Source organism: Panicum virgatum, chromosome 3N, assembly GCF_016808335.1.
Source record: "Panicum virgatum strain AP13 chromosome 3N, P.virgatum_v5, whole genome shotgun sequence".
In the NCBI taxonomy this organism is placed as follows: Eukaryota; Viridiplantae; Streptophyta; class Magnoliopsida; order Poales; family Poaceae; genus Panicum; species Panicum virgatum.
The window spans coordinates 23203389-23216659 of NC_053147.1; positions in this window are offsets into that span (position 1 = coordinate 23203389).

The window sequence follows — 13271 nt, forward strand, 5'->3', positions numbered from 1 at the left end:
TATGGGCAACAGCTTAGCATAAACCCCACTAGTTAGTCTGATAGCCATCAGGAATGCTGAGAGCAACGAGTGATCAAGGAGAAGGGATATGCTCTGTGTGACTTATGCCCTGGTTAAACCTCAGTGATAGGTCAGTGGCCCCTTAGTGAATCCCGTGGTGGCTAGTCAGGTCTAGCTAAGGTGGGTAATGGCTTTGTTGGGATCTACACCGACACTAAGGTGATCGTGCTGTGGTACCCCACTTTGGGGTAAAATTGCACACCTCTGCAGAGTTAAAACCTATTCGAATAGCCGTGCCCACGGTACTGGGCGAGTTACGGTTTGGTCACACAATTAGTGTTTCTTCTGGGAATGGATGGGTTGGCGTGAGTTGTTTTGGGAAAGTGTCCGATAGCTGTGCCGTGTGCTACAGCGGATGAGGAGTCCAGTAGCAACTTAAAACTAGGATCCTGTGTGGATCAACCCCACGTGTTACTCAGTGCAAGACAATGGTTTTTGAAAACCCCTTTCTTTCAAATAAACCCCTGCATAAAAATTAGCTTTCCGCAAAATAAAGCCTAGCCTTATCCTTGATTTATCCTGTGCATTATATTCTGTTTATACCCCTCCGTGGGTGTGGTTGGACTTGCTGAGTACGTTTGTACTCACCCCATTCTTAATTTTTACAGAGGAAGATCCAGACTTCGTTCCCGAAGACGTTGAATAGAGGTTCCATCCTACACCCAACCTTGCCTGTGGATAGGGTCACCCGCAGGAAGCTCCATATGGAGCAAGACTCTGATGACCCTCTCTTCGTAGTTAATATCGTTGTGTGGGTGTTAGTTATTATCCTCGCGATAGTGGCGCTTCTCTGCCCACTTCCGCGTAGAGTTGTACGGTGATGTACCATCTGATGTAATAAAAGTGTTATCAGTCTCCTGGGACTGATAATGTATTAATTTTAAGTCTTCTCTTATGAGTGGACACTTCAGGTGGTATCAGAGCCGTAGGTTGGCCATAGGACGTGACCCTAGGATCGAGGCCCCTTTTTCGAGCATTTCCACATTAGGATTTTCCTGGCTTAATCCTTTTTCCACTCATACACTCACCGCTGGTTCTTGCCCTGTTCCAGATGGCTGAAAATGGATGGAGTGGCGGAATCTGCCACGTAGAGCCCGGCCTCCCTAAGTTATTGCTACTCAGCCTGGAACGCGTCGGAGTTGTGGACCCACCAGAGTATGTCTACCGGGAGTACGACTCCAGGGGCACTCTTCGATGCGACGTGATGATCTTCGTGGGAAAAAGCACCTGCAACCCTGACGTGGACCCTTGGTTCATCTCCACCACTGGCTTTTGCTTCCCACACACCTATCGAAAAGCCGTCCGAAAAGCCCTGCGACGTCTACGTGTGGTCTACAAGCATCATCTTCAGCGAACTCCTATGAGATTTTTCCCGCCTACTGGAGTAAGAGGACACTCATGGATTGCAAGGATGAGAGGACTTGGAAGAGAAGAAGAAGACCTAGAAGATACGGTCTCCCACCTATCCATCTACCTCACCGGCCTAGATGAACTTTACCGCGAACAGGCGGCACAATTGAGGCACCAAATCCACAGGGCAGAAAAGACAATCCAAGAATTGGAGGAACAACAGACAAGAGCCGTAAGAGCCGAGTATTCCCTAGCCGCTCTCCAAGCCCAATGGTAAGAACACGAGGCTCGCAGAGGAGTAGGTGGGTGGATAGAAGAAGAACCCGAAGAAACCCATTGGGATAGGGGTACTCAGACCGAAGATGATGTGATGGAGCAGTATCTTCCACCAAAGAAGCACCCTATCCAGATCGAGGAGGAGTCCCCATGATAGGAGTAGCACTCCAAGCTAGAACCCTATCCTAATAATCGTGTATCCATGGAAACTGTACCCCATCATGTTGTAATAATAAGTACCATCTATCCCCTTTGTACCCAAATATTTGTGCAAAACTTATTCACTCTATCTTTGTTTTCAGATGGCTGAGGAAGGATGGACCCAAGGCAATTGTCAAGCTGCACCTGGCTACCCCAGCCTTTTGATCAACGCCCTGAAAAGCCTTGGCGTTACGGAACACCCAAGGTACTACAACAGAGAGTACGAACACCATGGTACCCTCCACTGCAGGGTGATCCTGGTCATCGCCAGAAGTGACCGCTACCCCGACATCCAGCCATGGCGAGTGACCGCCACGGGGTTTAGGCACCAAGACACCTATCCCTTGGCCGTTAGGAAGGCACTCCGTTATCTGTGCCGGATTTTTGAAGGACACCTAGCCCCCACACCAATGAGGTCATTCCCTCCGGCCATCCAAACCTCCGTTTGGGAAGCTCGTATGAGAAGCCTGGAACGGCACCGCCATGAAGAAGACCCCCTGTACCAAGTGGCTACCTACCTAGCCTCCTTGGATCAGTTTTTTGACGAGCAAGCCAACATCTTGAGGGAGCAGACCCATCGAGCCGAGCAAGCAGAGCTCGCGGTAAGACTGCAACAGATCCGTGCAGCCTAAGCGGAAGCAAGAGCCGCAGCCGCGGTCAGCAGCGAAACGGTTGCCCAGGAGAGCCTCAGGCAAGCATGAGACCGGCGTATGCAAGAATGGACCAGAAGTGGAACGCCAGTCTCGGCAATTGGAGAAGACCATGTCCTACTTGGGACGCCCGTCATAGGATGGGGACCACTCTTGAGAACCCCACAAGCCCCGTCCGAGAACCCTGAAGGGCCTACTGCCGTCGTTGAAGGGGAAGCTGCTGGACAACCCTTGGAAAAAGGGAACCCAGAGAACGGCAAGCAAGGACTGCTCGTTCCCCTGGAAGCACACTCCGAAGAAGGCTCGCCCCGCGAGTAGCATGCCCCGAAGCCACCCCAACCCCTTTGGCTTAAGTTGTACCCTTAAGTGTGATCCTGTACCCGGACGTGTCGTACGCGTTTTAGTCTTGTCCCCATGTTGTACCCTTCCCTGCAGTAATAAAGTTGTTTGTGCTTGTTGTTTACTATGTTTGTGTGCTTGTTAGTTTGTGTGCTTTCCGGCGGAAGGTAGATTCCGTCTTTTCAAAAATACAAATTAAACAACATAAACATCACTAATCCCAATCTCACAAAAACTCAACCCAATCTACAGATGGCTTCCCGAAGCGGTACGAGGGCCTCCCGCAACCGGACCCCTGCAGCCGCTGATCCAGGAGTACAGCCTAATGGACAGAACCCTCCTCAGGAAGAACAGGAAGTGAGCCAGAACGGAGGAGGAAATCAAGGAGAAGTGCCACTGCCACCACCACCACCACCACCCCTCGGGGACCTGGCACAGATAATACACAACCAGACTCTCATACTGGAAACACTGGCCAATGCCCTCGTCAACAAGCGGCCACGAGAGCAGACCATGAACGACAAGCTGACAGCTTTCCTAAGGACCAAGCCACCCACCTTTGCCGGATCTAGCAACCCTTTGGATGCAGACGACTGGCTGCGTGTGATCCAGAGGAAGCTCAAGCTGTTCGAATGCCAGGATCGAGACAAAGTTCTTCTGGCAGCCCACCAACTCACCGGGACTGCCTTAGCTTGGTGGGAGAATTACTGTGCCGCTGCCGAAGATGCCTCCACCATCACCTGGAAGGAATTTGTGAAGGAATTCCGCCGCTATCATATCCCCTCGGCCACCATGAAGCGCAAGGCGAATGAGTTCCGCGCACTGCAGCAAGGAAGCATGTCAGTAGAAGAGTACACCTATCAGTTCATGGAGCTGGCCCGATATGCACCAGAGGAAGTGGACGATGATGAAAAGAAGCAGGACATGTTCAAGAAAAGATTGATCCCAGAACTCCGAACCTTGCTCACCCCTCAGATCTATCCGGATTTCAACACTCTAATGAACAAGGCCATTCTCACAGAAAGGGTCAAAGCTGAAGAAAGGAAGGATAATAAGCGCAAGTTTCTGGAAAGTAAGGCCCGCCAGCAGGATCGCTTCCAGAAACCAAAGAACTCCAGCTATACGGAACTAAGATATCAGGCCCCAATGCAGTATAGGACCCAGTCACAAGTGACAGGATCCCAAGCTCCTAACACACAGTTCAGAGCCCAGAACACCATGAAGGCCCCGCAGAGCAATGCCAGCCAAGTCACCACCAACAACAGCAATGCTAGGGCCTGTTTCAACTGCCGAGAGACAGGGCATTTCATTGCTAACTGCCCGTATGCCAACAACAAGCCGGCAGCCTCAGCCTTCTCCAAATATGTGAATGGACCAAGGCCAGTTCTGTCAGGTGCCAACCGAGTGCCCATCCGCAACAACAACAACACCAACAACAACAGTCAGCAGATGTGGCAGCCCCAGTAGTCATTTGGACGAGCCCGCGTCAACCACATCAACGCGCAGGAGGCTCAAGGAGCTCAGGGCGTAGTGCTCGATGAGTACCTAATCAGCTCAGCTCTTGCAACAGTACTATTTGATTCTGGAGCGTTACACTCGTTCATATCCTCAACTTTAGTGGAAAAAGCACAATATACCTACAGTACTACTAAAAACACCCCTATTAACCCGGACGCCTGGAGGTGACATAAAGTGTCAACTGGGTTGTCTACGGGTAAGGATCAATTTAAGTTGGGTAGAATTTCTAGCAGACCTAGTAGTACTTAAGTCTAAGGGAATAGACGTGATCCTTGGAATGGACTGGTTAAGCCGACACAATGGTCTCATAGGTTACACTGACAAAGTGGTACATTTAACGAATCTAGAAGGAGTACAAGTGAACTGCCATACCTGGAGAAGTGGATCTGACCCAATGGTGTGTAGAATGGAAGCCAAGTCCTTAGAAGAAGTCCCGGTAGTAAACGAATACCTAAATGTTTTCCCTGAAGAACTTCCCGGAATGCCACCAGATAGGGATATAGAGTTTGTCATCGACCTTGTCCCTGGAACCTCTCCTATAGCCAAGAGACCCTATAGGATGGCAGCCTCTGAATTGGCGGAATTAATGAAGAAATTGGAAGAACTACAACGAATTGGCTTCATCAGGCCAAGCTCGTCGCCTTGGGGAGCCCCAGTCCTATTTGTCAAGAAGAAAGATGGGAGTATGAGGTTGTGTGTAGATTACCGGGCACTGAACGAAGTTACCATCAAGAATAAGTACCCCCTCCCCAGGATTGATGACCTTTTCGATCAACTAAAAGGAACCAAGTACTTCTCCAAGATTGATCTAAGGTCAGGATATTTTCAGCTCAAGATTAGAGAAAGTGACATTCCAAAGACAGCTTTTGTCACCCGTTACGGGTAGTTTGAGTTTACGGTGATGTCTTTTGGACTCACCAATGCACCTGCTTATTTCATGAACCTCATGAACAAGGTGTTTATGGACGAGTTAGATAAGTTTGTCGTAGTCTTTATCGACGACATACTTATTTACTCCAAGTGTGTCCAGGAACACGAGCAACATTTGCGGGTAGTATTGGAAAAGCTGAGAATACATAAGCTATGTGCCAAATTCAGCAAGTGTGAATTCTGGCTTGAAAAAGTGGGTTTTCTTGATCATATTCTGACCATAGAAGGAGTAGCAGTGGACCCTGAGAAGGTCGAAGCAGTCTCCAACTGGCAGCAACCGACCAATGTTAGTGAAATCAGAAGCTTTCTTGAATTAGTTGGGTATTATCGAAGGTTCATTGAAGGATTTTCCAAGATAGCCCGACCCATGACAGAGCTGCTCAAGAAGGATAAGAAATTCACGTGGATAGAGTCATGTGAAAGAAGTTTTCAAGAATTGAAGAATAAGTTGACAACCGCCCCAGTGCTGACCCTACCAGATATTCATCGAGACTTTGTCATCTACTGTGATGCATCCCGACAAGGATTAGGATGTGTCCTCATGCAGGACGGGAAGATAGTGGCTTACGCTTCCCGACAGCTCAGGCCTCATGAGCAGAACTATCCAACACATGATCTGGAGTTTGCAGCCGTAGTGCATGCCCTCAAGATTTGGAGACATTACCTAATTGAAAATAAGTGTGAGATCTATACCGACCATAAGAGCTTGAAGTATATTTTCACCCGGCCAGATTTGAACTTAAGGCAAAGAAGGTGGTTAGAACTGGTTAAGGATTATAATGTGGAAATTCATTACCACCCTGGCAAAGCCAATGTGGTAGCTGATGCCTTAAGCCGGAAATCTTATGGACCCAAAGATGCACATCTGCAGGAAGAAATGACACGATTGAATGTGCACATTGTACCTCGAGGTTCCATTCGAAAGATGAGCATTCAACCTACCCTGGAGGATAAAATCAGAAAAGCCCAAAATTCGGATAAGGTCTTGATGGAAATCCGAATGGAGACTGGAGAAAATAAGGCACCAGATTTTAGAGTGGATAATGAGGGTATTTTATGGTATAAAAATAGGATTTGTGTGCCCCAGGAAGGAGACTTCCGGCAAATAATCATGGATGAAGCCCATAACTCGGCCTACTCCATTCACCCAGGATCCACCAAGATGTATATGGATTTAAAACAAAAATATTGGTGGAAGGGGATGAAGGAAGATATTGCACGGTTTGTCGCCCATTGTGATACTTGTCAAAGGATCAAGGCCGAACATCAGAAGCTAGCAGGATTGTTGCAACCCTTACCCATCCCGGTTTGGAAATGAGATGAGATAGGAATGGACTTTATAGTAGGTTTGCCCAGAACACAGAAAGGACATGACTCCATATGGGTAATTGTGGACCGACTCACTAAAGCGGATCATTTCATACCCGTGCAGACCAATTACGGTGGAGAGAAGCTAGCCAAGCTTTATATGGAAAACATAGTAAAGTTGCATGGTGTATCTAGCAGAATTATTTCAGATAGAGTGACCCAATTCACCTCTAGGTTTTGAAAAAATTTGCATAAAGCCATGGGCACTAAATTGGATTTCAGCTCCGCCTATCACCCACAAACGGATGAATAAACAGAAAGGGTGAATCAGATTATGGAGGATATGTTGAGAGCATGTGTCCTTACCTATGGCAAGGATTGGGAGCAGAGTTTACCCTATGCGGAATTTTCGTACAACAATGGTTATCAAGTAAGTCTGGGTATGTCACCATTCGAAGCTCTTTATGGGAGAAAGTGCAGAACTCCACTGATGTGGTCGAAAGTTGGAGAACGTGCCCTAGTTGGACCCGATCTCATAAAAGAAGTAGAAGAAAGAGTAGCAGAAATCCGCGAAAAGTTGAAAGCAGCCCAGTCTCTACAAAAGAGTTACGCAGACAAGAAGAGACGAGAAATAAGCTTCAACCCGGGAGATTTCGTCTACATTAAGGTTTCGCCTATTCGGGGAACTCGAAGATTTCAGGTACAAGGAAAGTTGGCCCCTCGGTACATTGGACCGTACCAAGTTCTGAAGAAAGTCGGAGCCATAGCATACCGACTGGAGCTACCAGAAGAAATGTCGGATATACACCCAGTGTTCCATGTGTCCCAGCTAAGGAGATGTTTGAGAGTACCGGAGAAAGAGCATGTGCCAGAAGAAGAGATAGATCTACAGACAAACCTTCGGTACCAGGAAGTACCTGTCAAGATTTTGGACATTGTCACTAGGAGGACAAGAAACTCCGAAGTACGGATTTGCAGAGTTCAGTGGAGCAGGCACGGAGTAGAAGAAGTTACATGGGAGCGTGAAGATGCTCTGAAGAAAGAATTTCCCCATATGTTTAGGAACTAGCCGAATCTAGAGGACGAGATTCATTTTAAGTGGGGTAGGTTTGTGACATCCCGAAAAATTTACCAAATAAAGCACGCGCTAAAAATATTTCTCAAAACTTTTTCATCGTTGAGCTCAGACCTTTGCCGCCCGATCTCCCGAAAAACTGGTCCCGACATCCGAATCCATCGCTGTCCCGTCTCCATGTTCGCCCTCATCCCGCGCGTCACGCCCGATCGGCGCGCATGCCCGACCAGTCGCGGTCGTCGCCGCGATCGGCGCCGGCGCAATCTCCCTCCCTCTCTCTCTTTCTCTCTCTCTCTCTTTTTCTTTTTCCCCTTTTCTTTTTCCTTTTTCCTTTTCTTTTCTCCCTTCTTCTGCCCTGCACGCCATGCCCCTTCCCTGCCCTCGCGCACGCCCTGGCCGACGCGCACCACGTGGCCACACCGCAACGCCCGCCGCTCGCCGCGTCGCCCGGCCACCGCCCTCCCCACTCGCGCGGCCGCCTCCTGCTCACCCCGTCCCTACCTCTGCGCGCACCCGTGCCCTTTGATTGCCTCGATGCTCGCGCTCGCCGCTAACGCCGCAAACAGAGCCGCGCACAGTGCCCGCCTTCGCCGCCGGCCGACGCCCTGCTCCCGTCCACACGCACGCACTGCTTCCACATGAACCACGCACCGCGCCGCCCGCCGTCAAGCACAACGCCGCCTTCCCGAGCCGTCGTGTCGCCCTGTGCCGACCTCGCTGGCCGCACCGCCGCGCCGCGACATCGAGGGGCATTAAAGCCACCCCACCGGCCACCACCTCTCCACCGCCTCTCTCGGCCTATAAGTAACCCCCTCCGCCGAGCTCTCCACCACCATGAACCACACTGCCGCCGCTAGCCCCCTCCAGCTCCCTAGCACCGCCGCCACCACCATTGCCGCCGCCTCCAGGATGCCGGCCACCGCAGAGCCCCCTCCTCGCTGCACCCCAGCCCGAGCCAAGGTAGAGGATAGAACCCCTTTGGTTCCCTCTCCCTTTTCCCCCTAGCTCCGGCCGCCGCTAGGCCCTACAACACCGCCACCGCACCGGCCAGAGATGGCCTCCTCCCGCCGCTATGGCTCCCCTCCCTGCGGGCCTTCTTCCCTGAAATCGGGAGGGGGATCGAACCCCCGCACCTCCCTGCCCCTTTCCCCCCTCCTCCCGGCCGCCACTGTGGCCCAAGGCCGCCGGCCAGGCGCCGCCGGCGACAGCCCCTCCCTTCCTATGTTTCCCGTCATGGGAAAGAGGAAGAAGGAGGCACATTTGCCAAAAAACCCCTCCCCTTCCCTATATTCTTTAAAGAACCCTTCCACTCTCTAATCCTTTTCCAAAAAGAAACCCTTCCAACTTTTCTATTTGCAAATAAACCCTCCACCATATAAACGTATTTATAAATAAACCCCTACCTTTTTCCAAAATAACCCAAACATTCCATAGAATTCTAATCATGTCCTTTCACTAATTATAAACAAGTCCCTGGACCCTTGTTTAGACCCTAAACACCCTATTAACTTATCATTTCATGTGCCAAACAATCTCCGATCGACCTGAAACTTTACCACGCCCTTCTTAGCATAATTTTGGCAATGCCATTAGAAAACCTCCCAGAAATATTACTCATATCTCCATATCTTAATAATTTATGATTCGAGCTCATCGATAAAACTTTTATTCCTTTTTCTTGATTGTGTGCTTGCTTGTGTGCGTCGTAGATCACGGTATGAACAAGGGAGAACCCGTCGACGAGCAGTACTACGAGCAAGTGAACGAGGACTAGTTCCGCGACCCCGAACCCGAAGGACAGTACCTCGATCAGGACTTCCTGGAAAGTTTTGAGAACGACAAGTTCAATCCCGCCCTTTGATGCATGTTTTGTCCCAGTTTTTAAAAACACAACCTATTGGCCTAGTTTATAAAACTGCATATATTTTGTCTGCTAAAAACATGGTTGGATAGCCAACCCTTGATTTGTTATAACCATTCCTTGACCACCTAGATTAATGTCCGAATGTGATTTGTTTGGACGTTAATCGCTGCTAGAACGATTAGGACCTTGAACTCGGTACCACTTGTTTTATAAAAAGAAAATGTGTGAGTGTGTGTGGGAAGAGAAAATGTGGAATTTTCGAAAGATGGGTTTAGACGGGATGGATGGCATTTCTGTGTGAATTGCCAAATGGTATGCTCATACCTGTGTGGTTGAGTGAGGAAGGGAGATATCCATCTTGTCACAATTAAGGACCGAGTTGGTGTGTCATCTTGCCTAACTCCACTATCGTGCAAACCACTCGACCGTTGTATGGGCAACGGCTTAGCATAAACCCCACTAGTTAGTCTGATAGCCATCAGGAGAGCTGAGAACAACGGGTGATCAAGGAGAAGGGATATGCTCTGTGTGACTTATGCCCTGGTTAAACCTCAGTGATAGGTCAGTGGCCCCTTAGTGAATCCCGTGGTGGCTAGTCAGGTCTAGCTAAGGTGGGTAATGGCTTTGTTGGGATCTACACCGACACTAAGGTGATCGTGCTGTGGTACCCCACTTTGGGGTAAAATTGCACACCTCTACAGAGTTAAAACCTATTCGAATAGCCGTGCCCACGGTACTGGGCGAGTTACGGTTTGGTCACACAACTAGTGTTTCTTCTAGGAATGGATGGGTTGGCGTGAGTTGTTTTGGGAAAGTGTCCGGCGGCTGTGCCGTGTGCTACGGCGGATGAGGAGTCCGATAGCAACTTAAAACTGGGGTCATGTGTGGATCAACCCCACGTGTTACTCAGTGCAAGACAATGGTTTTTGAAAACCCCTTTCTTTCAAATAAACCCCTGTATAAAAATTAGCTTTCCGCAAAATAAACTCTAGCCTTATCCTTGATTTACCCTGTGCATTATATTCTATTTATACCCCTCTGTGGGTGTGGTTGGACTTACTGAGTACGTTTGTACTCACCCCATTCTTAATTTCTACAGAGGAAGATCCAGACTTCGTTCCCGAAGACGTTGAGTAGAGGTTCCGTCCTGCACCCAACCTTGCATGTGGATAGGGTCACCCGCAGGAAGCTCTGTATAGCGCAAGACTCTGATGACCCCCTCTTCGTAGTTAATATCATTGTGTGGGTGTTAGTTGTTATCCTCGCGATAGTGGTGCTTCACTGCCCACTTCCGCGTAGAGTTGTACATTGATGTATCATCTGATGTAATAAAAGTGTTATCAGCCTTCTGGTACTGATAATGTGTTACTTTTAAGTCTTCTCTTATGAGGAGACGCTTCAACAGCAATCGAAGCAAACTCTAGCTACCAGCTGAAAACATGAGAGCTGATGTCTCAAGGCATGAGAGTAAACGTCAACAATCTTCCCAAACCGATGAAACCAAATAACTTGGACATGACATGGAAAATTCCTACGACCTGAAGCTCATGCCATCCATCCCTGACACCACTTCTTTCAGTCACGCTACGCGTGTCCGTATCACAAATTCAGCATCAATAACTAAATGTCTACTCCTAAACAGGGGGGAGACGACCTGCTGAGAGAGAAGGGGGGCGTCGGGGAGGGGCGGGCCGCACGACCGTCGGAGAGGCCCGGCGTCGGCGGCGGGGCGCGGCCGGACTGGATGTCGGTGTTGGAGGCGGGGCGGCATCGGCAGGAGGGGCGCGGTCGGCGCACGCCCAGCAGGGCCACGACACCTAGTGCCGGCGGGAGGGGCGCTCTCCGCGCACGCACAGCAGGACAGCGGCACCCGGCGCAGGCAGGTGGGGTGGCCTTAGCGCTAGCCAGGCAGGGCCACGGGCGGGACCCGGCAGCGACGGGAGGCGTTGGTGGCGGCGGCCGGCAGCGCCAACAAGCCTAACGAATTGTTGGGCCCATTTCAACTCAAGCCCTACAAAAACCCTAACCAACTCAAACCCTAAAAAATTTGCGAAATGGAGGAAAACGATCGGTTAGAATGGATGAGTTACCTTCAAGGATCAGTTTCCCTTCGTTTCCCCTTCGAATCGGGTGGAGGATGGAGTGGATCTAGAGGGGGAGAGGGAGGGGCGGCGCCATGGAGATCGGGTCGAGTGGAGAGTGGAGGGAAAAAATGGGAGGAGGAGGAAGAGGAGGCTGGCCGGATAGGCCTGTATTAGGCTGAGTCGCGCCACACCGCATGGCGCGACTCAGTCGCGCCAAAGCATGTGGCGCGACTCAGCCTTGCCACGTCAAGCCTGCTGGTACGCGTGTGCCAGCGTGGCAGCTCAGTTGCGCCGAAGCATATGACATGATCCTTCAGGGAGTCGCGCCCCGGGACTAGGCGCGACCAAAGGGGTTAGTTATCGGAAATTTAGATTTGGACGAACTATTATTAAAATATTATATTAAAAAGATTAAAATAAAAAAATCGGCGATCGACCGAGATGCCCTGATACTTCTGTTCCGGGAGCGAATCTCGAACAACCAGTCCAAGTACAAACCAGATAGCTCGCTTCCATTTAGGCTTCCTGCCTGCGGAGATTACAGGCGTCAACTGCTCTGGTCTGCTGCACTGCCCTGGATGGGACACGGGTTCGCCGAAGAGAAATCATTAGCTTTTTAGTTCTTAGAAGAAGAAATTGCGAGCCAATTAAGACATCGATTCATTTCAGACCGGGAATGGTAGAAACAATGAGAGATATAATAAGATATCAGAATTCATTCCGTATCCTACATTAAAAGAAAAGACATGGAATCAATACATGAGTTCAGAGGTGTGGAATTAATCACGGTCTTTTATTGTAGCTATTATGAGTCTATTTTATTGCAATTAGTTTTGACCCGAAATGAATGCCGGCTTCCTGTTATATCTTTTATTATTTCTATCATTCCCAACCCAGAATGAAATCATATCTCATCGAACAAGGTCTAAACAAACTGTCAGTTAATCTTATTGATAAATCTCCATCAACGCGAGGTGAAAATTTGCAGGTTGTCGTCTCCAACTGAGGTAGTATATATATGCAAGGTGCATCATGCCCTTGTTCTCCTGCACTAGAGCCACTGGCTGATCGTGATATGATTACCGATAACCCCATCCTGTCCTGCTGCTCCTTTTTTTTTAAATCCACTCACGCCTCCAAGCTGAATTTAAATACCGCTAGTGCACTGTGGGGCTGACAAAAGCAGCACACTGAACGCCAGTTTTGATATCTTTCACCGCCTTTTCGCCCGCGAATATCTCCAGACCGATCGACTTGCTAGCTGCTACTTGCTAGTTTGCTGCTGTTGCTGCGCTTCGAATTTTTTGGATCAGAACGAATGTCGCAGCTGGGGGGAAAGCGTGAGACGCCATGATGGACAGTGCATGCGTGAAAGCTAATCAAGCCGGGAGCTTAAAAAAAATTTGTGCAGTGCTAGGTGCCCCTGTTCGTGATAACTCCAGGGATCCAGCCTAATATATAGGACATCTCGAACTCAATTTAGAATCCAAGCTGCTCCGACATCCTGCGGCTGCCAGTGGTGGTGCTGGGTAAAGTTTTTTTTTGAGTAAATTGCACTCATCATGCAACAACTTGGCAGGTGGGTGTAAATTGATCCAACAACTTGCAAAGTGCTC